This window comes from Sus scrofa, chromosome 1 (genome assembly GCF_054392235.1).
Source record: "Sus scrofa isolate SSC_HxYL_T2T_F1_AM1 chromosome 1, Sscrofa_HxYL_maternal_Yorkshire_Landrace_v2.0, whole genome shotgun sequence".
Lineage (NCBI taxonomy): Eukaryota > Metazoa > Chordata > Mammalia > Artiodactyla > Suidae > Sus > Sus scrofa.
In genome coordinates this window covers 19,622,797-19,640,665 of record NC_139383.1, presented here as the reverse complement: position 1 = coordinate 19,640,665, position 17,869 = coordinate 19,622,797, and the positions used below count along the sequence as shown (strand labels likewise).

Genomic DNA, 17,869 nt, shown 5'->3' with positions numbered 1-17,869 from the left:
GCAAGTCCACACAGGTCAGAGACCATCCGAGGATACGATTGGAATCTCGCGATAGCGCTACTCGGAGCCTTTAGAGAACACAGGATTGGCTGGAACCCCTAAAGATGAGGCGGGGCCCTAGACCCGTTTGGAAGAGAGCGGGGAGGGAAGTGAGCCGGCGGGCCGGCCGAAGGGAGTGGCCTCCGCTTGAAGCGAGTGGTAACTGAAAGATTTATGGCTTTGAAAAGACAGAAGAGAATTTTGCAAACGCACCTTTTTTTTTTCATTGCTTCTATAAAGTGTCCATGAATTAGTTATGGATGAAGCTTATCTCCCTCAGAAAAGCTATTTTAAAAGACTTCCCAGGAAAATGTGAGGAGTATTTTAAGATCAGGGAAAAACCACACGTATTGTGCCTAAGTTGCCCTTCCAATGTGTAAGCCTTTTTCCCTTCTCTTCACTGAATGGTAGCCTCTTTTTCATGGAGGTAGGCTTATGCCTAGGTAACTCTGAAAAAACTGAGAGGCTGCAGAGCCAAGAGCCTGAAAAATAACCCCCAGGAAACCTCGGGCGCTCGAGTACCTAATACGGGCTCAGCATTATGCTGTGGAGGGGCGTCTTGGTCTGTGTGATCCCAGAAGCACAAAAGTAAGTTTTTGCCTAAGGGAGCATCCGATAGCTGCGGAGACGGTCCATAGTGGTCCATATTCGTAGTACAGAACTTCATGACAGACTTCTAAAGCTAGCCTAAAAGAAGCCATTTGTATTTACTAAACCACATAGAATTAAGTGGAAATCAGTTACCTTATCCAAGGCTTCATGAGGCAAGTTGAAAAAGTAGTGCTAATGCTGGAGCCTCCCCTCTTTGTTGGCGAACTGATCATTTTACTAAGTGCAAGACCTAATGGAAATGTAATTTGAAACTCCGTGTTTAAACGTATATTGTGCTCTAAAAGATTATCTTTATAGTTTTATGTTACATCTCACCGTGGGAACAGAAAATCAAGCTCACTTTGAATGAGTCCAGCTGGGTGAGGCAGAAATATTTTAAAATAAGCATTGCTGGAGTTCCCATCATGGCTCAGTGGTTAGCGAATCCGACTAGGAACCATGAGGTTGTGGGTTCCATCCCTGGCCTTGCTCAGTGGGTTAAGGGTCAGGCGTTGCTTTGAGCTGTGGTGCAGGTTGCAGACGCGGCTCGGATCCCGCGTTGCTGTGGCTCTGCTCCAGCTCCGATTAGACCCCTAGCTTGGGAACCTCCATATGCTGTGGGAGCGGCCCAAGAAATGGCAAAAAGACCAAAAAAAAAAAAAAAAAAAAAAAAACCAAACAAACCAATAAGCATAGCATCATTTAATCTTTGTTCATCTTGATTGGGGTAATTAATCTCTATAGACATAATTTTTGTTATCCTGTACAAGCATTAAACTACAGATCCAGTTGTGTGTCCAGAGATATGATTTCAACTACAGAGATAGAATTTTATATGGTATCATGTGCTTACAATGAAAAGAAATTCTTTCTCTTGAATTTTCCAATGGTATGTTCAATCTTGTATCTGCAAAGTGCCCTGTATAGTCTGAAAAGTTCTCTATGGAGCATTGTTTTTCAATGTTAGAATCACCAGAGCTATTTTAGAAAATATGGCTCATTTTTTAACCTTAGCTTTCTGGAAGCTCCCAGCTGTTAAACAGCTATTCACCCATGACAACACTTGGCTCATCCACCCATTAGATGCTAAAGAGCTAAAAGCATTCCACAAGTGGGAATCACTTGAGTGGACATCAACCAATCAGGGGACCACTGAGTGTTCATAGAGTTTATTTCCTGAAACTGTAAATGTGACCAAAGTCAGGCCACTTTCTTCCTTGTGTGATCTCGTTAGGCCAAAACTACAGATCCAGTTCCTTTTGGGAATAGTAGCTTTATTCTAACTGTGCCTCTGACTCAGTTCGTCTATTTTAGAAAAGAATGTTGTTAAGTTGTTCTCAAGGAGGTGGACTAGTTGAGAGGGAGTGAATAAATGTAAATTTAACTTCTTTGGAGGCAGAAGCAGCCTAACTGATGATTTATAAGTAGAAGTTTATGTTTTGCAAAGCCCTGTCATGTTCATTTTTCTGTTTGATTCTTAGAAAGCTAATATGAGATATTTAAAATTTTCATTTTATAAGAAGAATCTGAGACAGAGAAATCTGGTAATTCGCCACAGTTTAACTTTAGGAGAACAAGAGGATCTAGAACTCCTCTTGACTCCTCTGTCTAGACTGTTTCCGCTTAAGTCATGTTGTCTATCAAATAAACAGTATTTTTACTAAACTTCCTAGGTTGCCATGGGATGAAGCAAATGAAGCAAATGAAGGCAAGAGGTGTGTAATTATTTGATGATATGGGGCAGTGCATATCAATGATAAGGATCATTCAGACCCAGCACTCCTTAATAGAAAGGTCATTAATAAACTTGATTGGGAAGTTTATTCCGTATTCTACTTTTTTTTGGCCTGTCGTCTGGAAGTGAAGTTGATGGCCACTCAGTGTGACTGAGGCTTGGCAGAGATGACTCTTTGTTTCCATCTTCTTTACTACCAACTTGTCTTAGGATGCTTTTCCTCCTCCTGAAAAAAATGAAAGTATGAGAGTTGAAGATACTATTTCCGAATGAAGTATAGTGTCCAAAGCCAATGTTAAAATGTATGTAGTACTAACAAAGAGAGTGTGAGGAGGAAACGTTGCCTTGGAAAATTGGTGCTGACGGGGGAGATCAGCTGTGTTGGAGTGAATGTATGCCAGGTCAAACAAACAGTAAACAAGGGACTGGATATATTTTGCTGTATGTAGCCTGACCACGATATGTTGGGTAGGGGGCAGGAGGTGTGTGACTTGAACACCAGTCTTCATGTTTAGAACTCCACAGTCTTTGCTTAAGCTAGCCATAGGTAGGTTTAACTGTTAACTTTCAATTTAATTTTTCCTTGGTGATTCAATTTCAGGTCAATTTTATTTCAAAGTCAAAAATTTCTTCTGTCTCCCCTGCTGCAAGCTCAACCTGCAAACTGAAAACTCTGCCTGTCATAATTTGTAGAGCAAAATGTGTAATCTGTACATAAAATGCTGCATTGGACATGAACCTATGACGTAAGGAGAAGGGAATTCACCATTTGTTTGTAAGTATTTATTTTGAGCATTAATAAAACAGTGCTTGTAAATTAGGTAAATGCAATGAGAAAGATGAAGTTGGGCCTGTTGGGTAAGGAAGGATGTGAAATTTAGCATTTATCAATGAAGATAACATAATCTGTGCCCTTGGTACCTTTACTACTCCCTCCCCACCCCTATTCTCAATTGCTACTTTTCCTAGGGAGTTCCCATCGTGGTGCAGCTGAAAAGAATCTGACTAGGAACCATGAGGTTGTGGGTTTTATCCTTGGCCTCACTCAGTGGGTTAATGATCTGGCTTTGCTGTGAGCTGTGGTATAGGTTGCAGATGCGGCTTGATCTGGTGCTGCTGTGGCTGTGTTTCTCATGGCATATTTTTCTAACTTGCTTTGTCGATAGGGCCTCCACATGTTAAGAAATAGGAATATTGTAGATGAGTCTATTGATGCTTATGACTTAAGTTATATTTATTATGCAGTTTTGAGAAAAATACAAGTAAAAATTTTTTTGAATATTTCAGAGGTCACCATCATGTGTCATTTTAAAGTACAAAAATAGTGATGTAGCACTTTCAGAATGAATATAAAATCTCAAGGAAGCTTAGTCATAGTAGTGTTAGCATAAAATGATATTTGCCAGAGGAGAAATAACCTTTCCAAAGCTTCTATCCACTGGAAGGGCAGTGCCATGTTCATACTTCAGCATTGGTGTATTCTTTAGGTCAATTCTTGGGACAGTGGCAAAATTAGATTTGAGTTTCAGTTCTATTAAACCCTGTTAAATTTCTGAGTTCCTCTTTAGGACCTTAAATAAACTTAAGTGCTTAAGTACCTTAACTTCTGCACAGCAGTAGTATATAATGATCAGTGTGTCTATGATCAGTATGTCTGTGTGACATAACTCCCTCTTTATTAGCTCCTAAGAATTAATTTTAAAAAATCAAACCATTCCAGATAACTAGTAAAGCCAATATAAAGATAAATATTTGGAAATCACTTAAGTAAATGATGTCTAACTTATGAACTAATTGATTCCTAAATGATAAAAAAAGCATGTTCATGTAAATCAAATCTTTATTTCCTATAGCGGTAATGTTATAAACTGGGACACCAATCATGGAAACCCATTTCATACCTTAAAAATACCAAATTAAAAGTTCCCGTCATAGGTCAGCAGTTAGCAAACCCGACTAGCATTCATGAGGATGCGGGTTTGATCCCTGGCCTTGCTAAGTGGGTTAAGGATCCGGCATTGCCCTGAGCTGTGGTGTGGGTTGCAGACGCGGCTCAGATCCCCTGTTGCTGTGGCTATGGTGTAGGCCGGCGACTTCAGCTCTGATTGGACCCCTAGCCTGGGACCCTCCATGTGCTGCGCAGCTGCAACCCTAAAAAGACAAAAAAACAAACAAACAAAAAACAAATTATCTTTACGAGAATTAACTCGAAATAGATTATAGATCTAATCATAAAATGCAAATCTATAAGACTCCTAGAAGATAACATAGGAGAAAATCAAAATGGTCTTGGGCATGGTGACGATGGTATTTTTAGATACTATACCAAAGGCATGAACCATAAAAGAAATAATTGATAATCTGGACCTTTATTAAAATCTCCTCTGCAAAAGATAATGTCAAGAGAATTAGAAGGCAAGACAAAGACTGGGAGAAAATATTTGCAAGACTCATGTGATAAAGGACTGTAACTATAGTCATTAATTAGTTAAGGGATATGCAAGTTAAAAAGATATAAGGTTTGACTTTTAAAACATAAAACGGGGTGGGGTAGAAGCAAAATTATAGAGCTTTAGAATGTGATCAAACTTCTTATCAACTTAACATAGGCTGTGACAGATACAAGTTGTTATATGTAAGCCTCATGGTAAACACAAACCAAAAACCTATAGTAGATACACAAAAGATAAAGAGAAAGGAATCTAAACATACCACCAAAGAAAGTCATGAAGTTACAAAGGAAGAGAGAAAGAGCAGAGGGAACAGAGAGGAACTACAAAACAGCCTGAAAACAATGAACAAAATGAAAATAAGTAAATACCTATCAATAATTACCTCAAATGTAATTAGACTAAATTTCACAATCAAAAGACATAGAGTGGCTTAATATATAAGGAACAAGACCCATTTCTATGCTACCTAGTTCAGATTAGGGAAACACAGACTGAAAATGAAGGGATGGAAAAAGCTCTTCTATGCAAATGGAAGACAAGAGAAAGCTGGAGTAGCTATATTTATATCAGACAAAATAGACCTTAAAACAAAGAGTATAAGAGATAAAGAAAGGCATTACATAATGATAAAGGGATCAATCCAACAAGGGGATTTAACTTTTGTTAAGTATTTATTCACCTAACATAGCAGTATCTAAATATAAATCTTATATTAAAAGACTTGAGGGAGAAATAGACTGCAATACAATAATTTACATCAATGGATATGCCATTTAGACAGAATCTCATTAAGGAAACATTAGCCCTAAGTGACACATGAGACCAAATGAGCTTAATAGATATATACAGAACACTGCATCCAAAAACAGTGGAATACACATTCCATCCAAAAGCAACAGAATACACAATGTTCTAAAGTGTTCATGAAACATTATCTATGATATATTAGGCTACAGAACAATTCTTAATAAATTTAAGAGGATTGAAATGATATCAACCATCTTTTCTGACGACAAAGGTATGGAACTTGAAATCAATTGTAAGAAGAAAATGGGAAAATTTACTAATATGTAAAGATTAAACAATATGCTACACAACAACCAATGAGTCAAAGAAGAAAGGAAAAGATGCATTTAAAAAATACTTTGAGACGAATGAAAATGGAAATAAAATATGCCAAAATTTGTGGATGTAGCAAAAGCAGTTCTTAGAGGGCAGTTACAGCAGTAAATGCCTACATCAAGAAAAAAAAATCTCAATAAACCTGACAATAATATACAATAATACTATAATATAATAAATATATGCTATAATTGTATGATAATAATATCAATAGATGCAGAAAAAACTTGACAAAGTTTAACATCCATTCATAATTAAAACTCTCAAGAAAATAGGTATAGAAGAAACTTACCACCAAAATGCAGCAAAGCCCATATATGAAAATCCTACAGCTAATATAATATTCCATGATGAAAAAAATGAAAACTTTCCTTTGATGATCTGGTGCATAGTAATAATGCCCATTTTTACTTTTTTTCAACATAGTCCTGGAAGTCCTAGCCAGAGCAATGAGATAAGAAAAGAGAGATCAAAGGAATCCAAATTGGAAAGGAAGAAGTAAAATTATCTCTAATTGCAAATGATGTAAAGATATATGTAGAAAATTCTAAACACTTATCCAACAAAACCTGTTATAACTAATAAATTAATTTAGTAAAGTCAAAGAATACAAAATCAACATATAAAAATTAGTCGTCTTTCTATACACCAACAACAAATTATCGGAAAGGAAATTAAGGAAACAATTCCATTCACAATAGCAATGAAAAGAATAAAATCTTAGTAATAAACTTAACAAAAGACATAAAAGACTTTTGCACTGTAATTTATAAAACCTTGATGAAGGTAATTAAAGATAGATAAATGGAAAGACATGTAATGTCCATGGGTTAGGAGAATTCACATTGTTAAAATGTCCACACTACCCAAAGCTGCCTGTAGAGTCAGTGCAACTCCTATCAAAATCCCAATGACATTCTTTACAGAAATAGTAAAAACAATCCTAAAATTCATATAGATCTACAAAAAACTCTGACTAGTCAAAAGAATCTTGAGAAGGAAAAAGAAAACTAGAGGTATCATACTACCTCGTTCAAATTATGTTACAAAAGTATATCAAAATGGTATGATACTGGCATAAAAAAAGACGTATAGACCAGTGTAACAGAATAGAGAGCCCAGAAATAAGTGCACACATCTACAATCAAACTGATCTTTGACAAGGATGCTAATTAGACCTAATAAGGAAAGGATGGTCTCTAACAGTGAATGTTGGGAAAATTGTATCCACATGAAGAACAATAAAATTGGACCCTTCTCTCATACCATATACAAAAATCAACTCAAAACAGATTAAAGAAATAAACATAATGCCTGAAACTGAAGAACTACTAGATTTAAACAAGGAAAAAGCTTCTTGACTTTAGTCTGAGCAATGATTTTTTTGGATATGCTGCCAAGAGCACAGGAACAAAAGGAAAAAAAAAGTGAGATTTGTCTATTTTTTGATGAGATTGCATCAAATTAAAAAGTTTCTATATAGCAAAGGAACCAATCAACAAGTGGAAAAGTAACCTACAGAATGGGAGAGAATATTTGCAAACCATATCAGCTAAACAGCAAAAACAAACAGTAAAAAAAAAAACCCAAAAACCCAAACTTGATTTAAAAAGTGGCCTAAGGAATTTCCCTGGTGTCCTAGCAGTTAAGGGTCTGGCATTGTCACTCCTATGGCGTGGGTTCAGTTCTTAGCCCTGGAACTTTTGCATGCCACAGGCACAACAACAAAAGAAAATGGAATGGGGAGAAGGACCTCATTAGATAGTAATCAACAGAGTACATACAAATGGTCAAAGGGTATATTAATGAAAGGGTTCTCAACATCAGCTAGTCATCAGACAAGTAGAGATCAAACCTAAAATGTAATATTACCTTACACTTGCTGGAATGGCTCTTATCAAAAAAAAAAAAAAAAGATGTTGGCAAGGATATAGAGAAAAAGGAACCCTGGAACACTGTTGATGGGAATGTAAATTAGTATTGCCATTATGAAAAATAGTATGAAATTTTCTCAAAAGATTAAAAATAGAAGTACCATATGACCTAGCAATTTCATACCTTGGTATATAACCAAAGGAAATTAAATCAATATCTTGAAGAGATATCTGTACTGCTATATTCATTGTAGTATTATGCACGATATTTACTCTATAGAAACACATGAAGTGTTCATCACTGGATGAATGGGTAAAGAAAATGTTCAGCCTTAAAAGAGAAGAAAATCCTGCCATTTGCACCAACCTGGATGAACCTGGAGGACATTGTGCTAAGTGAAATAAGCCAGACACAGAAAGACAGATTACTGCGTGATCTCATTTTTATATGGAATCTAAAACATTTCAACTCATAAAAGCAGAAAGTAGGTATTTGACAGAGGCTGGAGGATAGAGAAATGGGAAGATGTTGTTCAAAGGATACACACATGTGATTATGTAGGATGAATAAGTTCTCAAGATCTAATGTACAGCATGTGGCCGTAATTAGTAATATATGTTGTATTCCTGCAGTTTGCCGAAAGAGTTGATCCTAAGTTTTCTCACTACAGAAAATGTAGTAACCGTGTGAGGTGATGGATATATTAATTAACTTGATTGTAGTTATCGTGTCACAATGTATATGTATATTAAACCATCACTTTGGATGCCTTAAATATATACAAGTTATATTTGTAAATACCTCAATAAAGCTGAAAAAAGTGATAATTGCGAAATTTCAACAACTTGAAATGCCCTCATCAAAAAACGATTTATTTGTAATCAAATAGGTGTTATATATTATACATTTCATTGTATTTTGGTCCTTGAAAGGTAATTATCTATGTAAAAGAAATTCTTAGCCAAACAATATGACAATAGCTAGAATGCTTTGCCTGCCCCCAAATATTTTTTAACACATGTGGGTTTTCTATATTTTGTTTGACAAGGGATGGGAGAAGTTTCACCTGTTCTACCAGAAACCATGAAGTCCTGTTGCTTTAATGCCTGTTTTTCTCCTGTGCAGAATATTTGTTCAATTTTTTTATAGTTAAATATGATATATGAAAATCAACCTGAAAAGCATAAAATCTAAATCATCAGTGATGATTAGCCTTACAAAATGGGTGTCTTCTTATGTAAAGTAGAATATTTATGAATGTGTGTTTTTAGTCATTTTGAATATAAATATTATTTGGAAAACTTCAGATTTATTGAAGTTCCTCTGCCCTAAAGAACCAGTTTTAGGTTTTCATCATCTTCATCTTTTTTATGGTGCAAGCCTAAAGGAGATGTAATCTAATATTTCTGTAGTGACTGCTGGCTATATAATCACTAGAAAATTCAAAATACTGAAATGAATTATGGAAAAATATGTTTCTAGATGTAAATAAGCTCACTTTTAGATTCTTTGCACCATACGCTTTATTTTCTAGTTAGAGATGAATATAATTATGTGGAAGCCACAAAAAATATTTCATTGCCACTATGTCAGATGCGTCTCTGCTATTTCACAGTCTTTTTTTTTTAACCTGGTATATTAAAATCATTTGTAGCAGGTATTGAAATATTAATTTAGACAGATTTACTAACTTAGTCTGAACTTCTCTTTATGATTTAATATTCTTACATTTCTTGGAGAAATGTGAGTGCTTTGCTATAGTAGGATCAAGTCTCATAGGAAAAAGATAGTCACTCACATTTTGAAGGAGAATGCTGTGGCTTTGTAGAGCCATTGCCTGAAAGTTATAGAAAGCTTTGCTAGTTGGCATCAGGTTTTAAGTAATGCACAAAAGAGGTAAAAATACAGAGCAAATTCTGTACAGAGTTGACTTCTCTGCTACCTTATTGCTAATATAATGCAAAGGAAAATTTATGAAGTCCATGAGGCAGATGTACCCTAGGTAGAATTGTGGAAGTATTAGCAATATAAGAATAACTTAAAGGATATAGAAACCAACTTCCCATTCCTCCATATTTAAAATATCCCCTATCAGCTGCTTTGGTACTTGAAAGTATATAATTAGATATTTATTTATTTGAATAAAGACATCACATACAGGAATTTTTTTTACTTTACATATGATACGTTCTGTTCAGTAAATATTTTACAGAATTATATGTCAAACACTTTACCAGTTGTGGGAATGTAAAGTTGAATAAGGTAGCATCCTTGTCAATTTTTCTGTCTAGTAAGAAAAGGTAGATGTATTAAAAATAGTGTTATGAATTTTATACATGCTGTGATAGAGTGCTGATTATTGTGAGTGCACACACAAGTGAATGACAGACTATTGAAATGGATAGGAATTGGTAAGGATAACTGAGTTTTGGATAATTGAGTGTTAAAGGGTTAATCAGTATGTTCCAGGTAGGCAAGAAGATAAGCTATCCTCAATAAAAAGAGCCTCTTGAGTGTGAAGACCTGGAGATGTAAAGCTGACTGGATTATTTGAAGAAACTGCAGGCTATTGGACATAGGCGGAATGAAGGGTGAAAGTGAAGACGTGATGTGAGAAGAGCAAGAAGTGAAATAAATTGAGGGAGTAGCCAACAGTTTGATTATGGAACATTTTATACCTTGATAAGGTGGTTAGAATTTATTCCATTATCAATATGGGGGCATAGAATGATTTTAATCAGGGACATTGTATGGTCCTATTTGTGTCATAGTAAGTCTAGTTATGCGGTGGGGGATGGAACAGATGGGAAAACTCTGGAGACAGGGAGACCATTAGAATGTTGTTGCAGCTGGTAAGCTCAGGTGTGTTAAGGACTTGGACTCTAGAAGTATCAGGAGAGGAGGGGACCCATCTGTGAGTGGGTTAGTGCCTTTGATGGCTATAAGTAGTACATTAGTGGGGAGGATTTGGAGAAGAAGTTTGGGTCTTGCTGAATTTCAGATGCCTATGGTTAGATATGCACAAAAGGGGCAATTGATTTAGATAAGCTGAATAATTAAATAAATGACTGGATGAGAATGGGACAAGAGAAAAAGTCTGGCCTGGAGATGGAGATGAACACATAGGTGGTAGCTGAAGTAAAGGGAAAGGATAACATCTCTCAGAGACAGCTTGTAAAGCAGGCCAAGAATAGAGCCTTGGGGAACACCACCGCTTAAAGAGCAAGTATAGGAGGAAGTGCTAAAAAGGAGACTGGGAATATGTGGGCTGAGTGGTTAGATAACACACCCAGAAAGCATAAATTCATAGAAACTAAGTGAGAAGAGAGTTTTAATATTGGGGGGAATAGCCAGCCCTTAAATACTGGAAAGAAATCAAGTATGCAGAAAACTGAAAATACAGATCTTTCAGGAGATCATCAGTGATTTTTGCCTGAGGAGTTTAAGTAATGGTGAGTAGGACTTGCTTGCAGTAGGGTTAAGTGAGTAAGAGGTGAAGAGAAGTGGTCATCCAGTGTAGATTTTCTTTCTAGGAGGTGGTTATAAGTGAAAAGAGATGGAGGAGGAGGTGAAGAAGAACCTAGGGTCAATGGAGAAATTTATATTTACTATATTGTTTATTTTAGTTATTTTAATATTTTTCCTGAGGCATAATTGACATATGAACATTACACATGTTCAAGGTGTACACCCTATAATAACTCTTGCTTTGTGTTTGATGTCCATTCCCACCTGGAGTGCCACCACCTTCCCAAATAGGGATCCATTCTGCACCACTCATTCATCTTTTCCAGCAAGTCTACCCAAAACAAACACTGAACTAGGAACCAAGAGACCTGGATCCTGATCTCATCTTGCCCCAAAGAGTTTTATGATCATGGACAAGTCACTTAAATTCTATGATTTTTAGATTACTTATTTTTAAATTATAATAGCTTAAAAGGCCCTTTGAACTACACCTTTCTACATCTTTGACATACAAAGATGTGAACATTTGTTAATTGATAACTTAAATGGCATCTGTTTTCAGTGTCTTTTATATTATAATGGTACTTTAAAACCTTCAAGAAAATTTCAAACAATTTATTTTATTTTTGTTATAGTATAGTTGATTTACAGTGTTATGCCAATTTCTTCTATACTGCATATAGTGGCCTGGTCATATATATGACACACTTTTTCTCACACTATCCTCCATCATTTTCTCTCTCAAGAGATTCTGAAAGGGTGAATGTGGGATGAAAGTTTTAAAAAATAGATTCCAGACACAAGAGGTGGGGGATTTTGTAGAGCATCATGCCTTCCTGGTTCTTGGAAATCATGCCACATAGACAATTTTTCCATGCATAGAACTCATTCTTACTGATTATGTTGTTTAAGGTGAGAAGCTAGCTATGAAACAGTAGCCAAAGTTTGAGACCATGGTAATGAAGCACCTTTTAAACTCTGCTGGTATTAGCAGTTGATTACAACTCTATCCTTTCATAAATTCCTTCTCAAGCTCAAGATCTTGGAGTCATCTGTGACAAGGGATTAAAAAATATATAAACACCTCCTGCAGCTCAAAATCAAAAAAACAAACAACCCCATCAAAAAATGGGCAGAAGATCTAAACAGACAGTTCTCCAAAGAAGACATACAGATGGCCAAAAAACACATGAAAAGATGTTCAACATCACTACTTATTAGAGAAATGCAAATCAAAACTGCTATGAGGTACCATCTTACACTAGCCAGAGTGACCATCATCAAAAGGTCTACAAACATAAATGCTGGAGAGGGTGTGGAAAACAGGGAACCCTCTTACATTGTTGGTGGGAAGGTAAATTGGTACAACCACTGTGGAAAACAGTATGCAGATTCTTCAAAAAAACCACTAAAAATAGAATTACCATATGAACCAGCAATCCTACTCCTGGGCATCTATCCAGAGAAAACCATGACTTGAAAAGATACATGTACCCCAATGTTCACTGCAGCCCAATATGCAATAGCCAAGACATGGAAGCAACCTAAATGTCCATCGACAGAGGAATTGATACAGAGGATGTGGTACATGTACACAATGGAATAGTACTCATCCATAAAAGGAGTGAAATAATGGCATTTGCAGCAACATGGATGGACCTAGAAATTATATGCTCAGTGAAGTTAGACAGACACAAACATCATACACTATCACTTAATGTGTGTGGAATCTTAAAAAAGGATACAGTGAACTCATTTGCAGAATAGCAACTGACCCACCAAATTTGAAAAACTTATGGTTTCCAAAGGAGACAGTTTGGGGGGAAGGGATAGGCTGGGGATTTGGGATGGAAATGTTGTAAAATTAGGTTGTGATGATGGTTATACAACTAAATATAATAAAATGCATTGAATTGAAAAGAAACTCACACAAACCAAAGTAGCCAGAGTAGTCTTTTATTTTTTATTTTATTTTTATTTATTTTTTATTTTGCTTTTTAGGGCCACACATGTGGCATATGGAGGTTCCCAGGCTAGGGGTCTAATCAGAGCAACAGCAGCTGGCCTCTGCCACAGCCACAGCAACATGGGATCCAAGCCGCGTCTGCAACCTACACTCAGCTCACAGCAAAGCCAGATCCTTAACCCCACTGATCAAGACTGGGGATTGAGCCCTCAACCTCATGGTTCCTAGTTGGATTCGTTTCTGCTGCTCCATGATGGGAACTCCCAGAGTAGTCTTTTAAATCGTAAGTCAGATCTTGTCACTTCTCTGCTCAAAACTGTTCAATGCCTTCCTATTTCATGCATAATAAAAACCAGATTCCTTACAGTGGCCTGCAAGACTCTGTATAAACTGTTCTTCATTTGTTTTCTGACCTCAATCCCTACTGCTCTTTCATTCACTTAGTGTGGTTCACTGATGTATCCCAATCACTTAGCAAAGTACCTGGCATGTAGTAGACACTCAATAATTTTCAACTGTTGTTGCACTGACAACAATAACACCAACAATGGCTGTTATGATTTGAATGTTTATATGCCCCCCACCAATTCATATGTTGAAACCTAATCCCCAAGGTGATAGTACTGGGAGATGTGTCATTATGATTAGGTATTAACAACAGAGATCTCATGAATGGAATTATTGCCCTTATGAAAAAGCGTCCAATTAGATCTCCAGCTACTCCTGTCCTGTGAAGATACAAGAGCAAGTTTGTAACCCAGAAGAGGGCCCTCACCTGGCTGTGCTTGCTCCCTTGTTTAGAATTTCAGCCTCTAGAACTTTGAGAAGTAAATTAGGGTTGTTTATAAACTACCTAGTCTCTTGTATTTTATTAAAGCACCCTGAACAGACTGAGGCAATGGCCACTTGTATTTATATAGCAGTTTAGAGTTTAAAAAATATATTTACTTTTGGGAGGCTATAATAAATAAGGAAATGACTTGGGCGCCCTCCTAATAAAACCTTATCAGCTAAATTAGTATGAGATTTGCCAGGGAAATAGAGCCTTAAAGGACTGGGAAAGAAGGTAAATACATAGGATAAGCAGTAACTTTCCAAAGTCCATTACTCTCAATTGCTTTAGTGAGAGTGGTCAGTAGGATTAATGATTTGTTGGCTGGAGCTATGGAAAACAGAAAGAATTGTTCCAGGAATGAGGTAAAGCAGCCATTAAAAAAATGAGCCTTGCTTAAGTCAAAATTTCATCTCTATCTGTCTCTTTTTGAACATTATAATCAGAGTATATTGTGTTTGGATGATTATGATGCCAGTTAAGAAACAGAAAAATTGGTTTACTTTTCAAATTATGCCCAGATTTGTGTATATGCGGTTTATGCATTGAGAATGCAATAGGGAAAAATACCATACAAGCAATGAGAACAGATATACTGGAAGACTAGGGCCTTTCTTTCGGAAAGTGCACATTTAGTCTGTGATATGCAGCTTAATGATTCTTTAGTGGTAACAGAAGAAAACCCCAACTGATTGTGTTTGAAGTATTGGCAAATTTAGCTTCAGAATAATAGCATCAAAAATATCTATATTACATAAGTTGTGGGAAATAAAGATGCTTGAACCTACATAAGCAAACAAATATTTTATTTCTCCCTAAAAATCAAATCTCCAATCAGAGAATAACCATTTACTTTTAGCTACAGTAACTACACTATAAAGCAACTAAAGGAGCACGATACCTCCCTTGAGCAGAAATAGAAGGAGGATCTATTTGTAAATTCTGCCTATGGTTATCTATCACATTTAATCAGTTAAATAAAATTAAATAAGCATTTTGCAAGTGAAATGTATATTGTGAAAGGAAAATTAAATATAAAGAGATTAGATTTCAGGATATATGAATTGCTACTCTGTTTCTAAAGTAAGTCTGGAATGAAAAGATGTATATAGTTTTCAAAAAATATTAATTATATATTTAAATAGATATGGAAAATAACAAGCTGAAACTGTATCATTAATATAATGAATTATCAATTCTACTGTTCTTATCACATACATGGTTGGTTAAATTTAATTTTTAAAAGCTTTGCCTTGCAAAAATATGCATGATATAAAACTGTTCTTGCAAGCTGTTCTAAAAGACTTTATTGAAATTATCTATTTAGCAAATAATAGTAGAAATTAAAGTCACATAGCCATTTCTCCCATGTTTAACCATCTATATCTTCGCCAAGACAGCTGCTCAAATTATAGGATTCTTTTTATGTGATATATTTAACTCTAAAAGTTAGTCTAAGTCTAATTTTTCCACTTATGACACTCTTTTTCGAACTTTATTTCATTTTTAATTGAATCTCTAGCTCCAACTATAGGAACTAGATGCTCTTTAACTTGCTATGAACTGTTTAGTTATTTTTAAAGAAAAAATGTTCTTTATACCTAGACCAATGAGTAATTATTCCAGAAAGCAATATTTAGCCCTCATACTGGTAGAAAAATTGTCATAAAGATAGAGTATGTTTGCATGTCCTAATATCTGGGAGGAAATTATCTAGAGGTAAATATAATTTTTTAATGAAAAGTGGCCGTTAATAATTTAACTATGCATTTTTTGAAGCATTAATCTTATTGGTTGGGAAGGATTTTGTATGCGATTAAAAGAATTCCTGATGGATTGTGGCTTAAATAATAAAGGCAAGAAATCTGGAAGAAGGTGATTACAGGTTGGGTATAGCAGCTGAAGGATAACACTTCATTTTGTTAGCATTTCCATGCTTTCAGTGGCCTTCCAGTTATAGTCTCAAGATGGCTGCAGCACCTGCAGGCACCAAAACCATACAACCAGCATCCTAAGTAGAAGGGGTAGAGATATAACAGTTTCTTCTTGCAAAGCCCATCTTTTTATATAGGAACAAAAATTTCCCTCAAAGCTTCCTAGCAGACTTTCTCTTATGTTTCCTTGCATGGTAAGAGTTGTCACATGGATACCTCTATCTCTAAGAAATTTTGGGAACGATGTCTAATGAAGGAAAATGGGATAATGGGATTTCTGTGTCTAGTTTTTATTAATCATGAGCCATTTTCTAGGGCTAGCAAAAGACTTAACCTTCCCTGAGATCAAGGAATCTTAGCCAGCTACCTGAACATAACTAAGATTCGGTTAGGGGAGACTTGATGAAATATAGAATAAGATTTTTCCTGCTGTTCTAAATTTTGGCTAACACCCAAAGCTGATAATAAAAACAAAAAAATATTACACATGTTACAATCCATACCTTCTAGCAGTTGGGGCTGGCCATCATCCTTTAGAACTTGCTGAGATGTGCCAGTTCTTTTTTTTTTTCCATTTTTTTATTACTCTAATAAATTTATCACATCTGTAGTTGTATAATGATCATAACAATCTGATTTCACAGGATTTCCATCCCACAGCCCAGGCACATCCCCCCACCCCCCAAACTGTCTCCTCCGGAGACCATAAGTTTTTCAATGTCTGTGAGTCAGCATCTGTTCTGCAAAGAAGTTCAGTCTGTCCTTTTATCAGATTCCACATGTCAGTGAAAGCATTTGATGTTGGTGTCTCATTGTATGGCTGACTTCACTTAGCATGATAGTTTCTAGGTCCATCCATGTTGCAAAAAAATGCTGGTATTTCGTTGCTTTTAATGGCTGAGTAATATTCCATTGTGTATATGTACCACATCTTCTGGATCCACTCCTCTGGCGATGGACATTTAGGTTGTTTCCGTGTCTTGGCTATTGTAAATAGTGCTGCAATGAACAATGGAGTGCATGTGTCTTTACAAGTCGTGGTTTTCTCTGGATAGATGCCCAGGAGTGGGATTGCTGGATCAAATGGTAGTTCTATGTTTAGTTTTCTGAGGCATCTCCATACTGCTTTCCACAGTGGTTGCACCAATTTACAATCCCACCAACAGTGTACTAGGGTTCCTTTTTCTCCACACCCTCTCCAGCACTTATTGTTTGTAGACTTTTGGATGATGGCCATTCTGGCTGGTGTAAGGTGGTACCTCAGAGTGGTTTTGATGTGCATCTCTCTAGTAATGAGTGACGTTGAACATCATTTCATATGTTTCTTGGCCATCTGTATGTCTTTGGAGAATTGTCTGTTTAGATCTTCTGCCCATTTTTTGATAGGCTTGTTTGTTTTTTTTGGTATTGAGCTGCAGAAGGTGGTTTATAAATTTTGGAGATTAATCCCTTGTCAATCGATTCACTTGCAAAGATTTTCTACAATGCTGTGGGTTGTCTTTTTGTGTTGTTTAGGGTTTCCTTTGCTGTGCAGAAGCTTTGAAGTTTTATTAGATCTCATTTGTTTATTTTTCTTTTTATTGTCAATACTCTGATAGGTGGATCTGAGATGTTGCTGTCGTTTATGTCAGAGAGTGTTTGGCCTATGTTTTCCTCTAGGAGTTTGATAGTGTCTGGTCTTATATCTAGGTCTTTAATCCATTTTGAGTTTATTTTTGTGTATGGTGTTAGGGAGTGTTGTAATTTCATTCTTTTCCATGTGGCTGTCCAGTTTTCCTAGCACCACTTATTGAACAAGCTGTCCTTTCTCCATTGTATATTCTTGCCTCCTTTGTCATAGATTAGTTGGCTGTA

At 36.1% G+C, this 17,869-nt stretch overlaps 1 long non-coding RNA gene across 1 annotated transcript; it reads left to right on the top strand.

The window, feature by feature from the left end:
- Positions 1–81: 81 nt before the first annotated feature.
- Positions 82–12,396, top strand: LOC106508827 (uncharacterized). The gene is made up of 4 exons (XR_002342504.2): positions 82–627; positions 2,304–2,345; positions 2,967–3,140; positions 8,095–12,396. It is a non-coding gene; the product is annotated as an uncharacterized LOC106508827 (long non-coding RNA).
- The last annotated feature ends 5,473 nt before the right edge of the window (positions 12,397–17,869 follow it).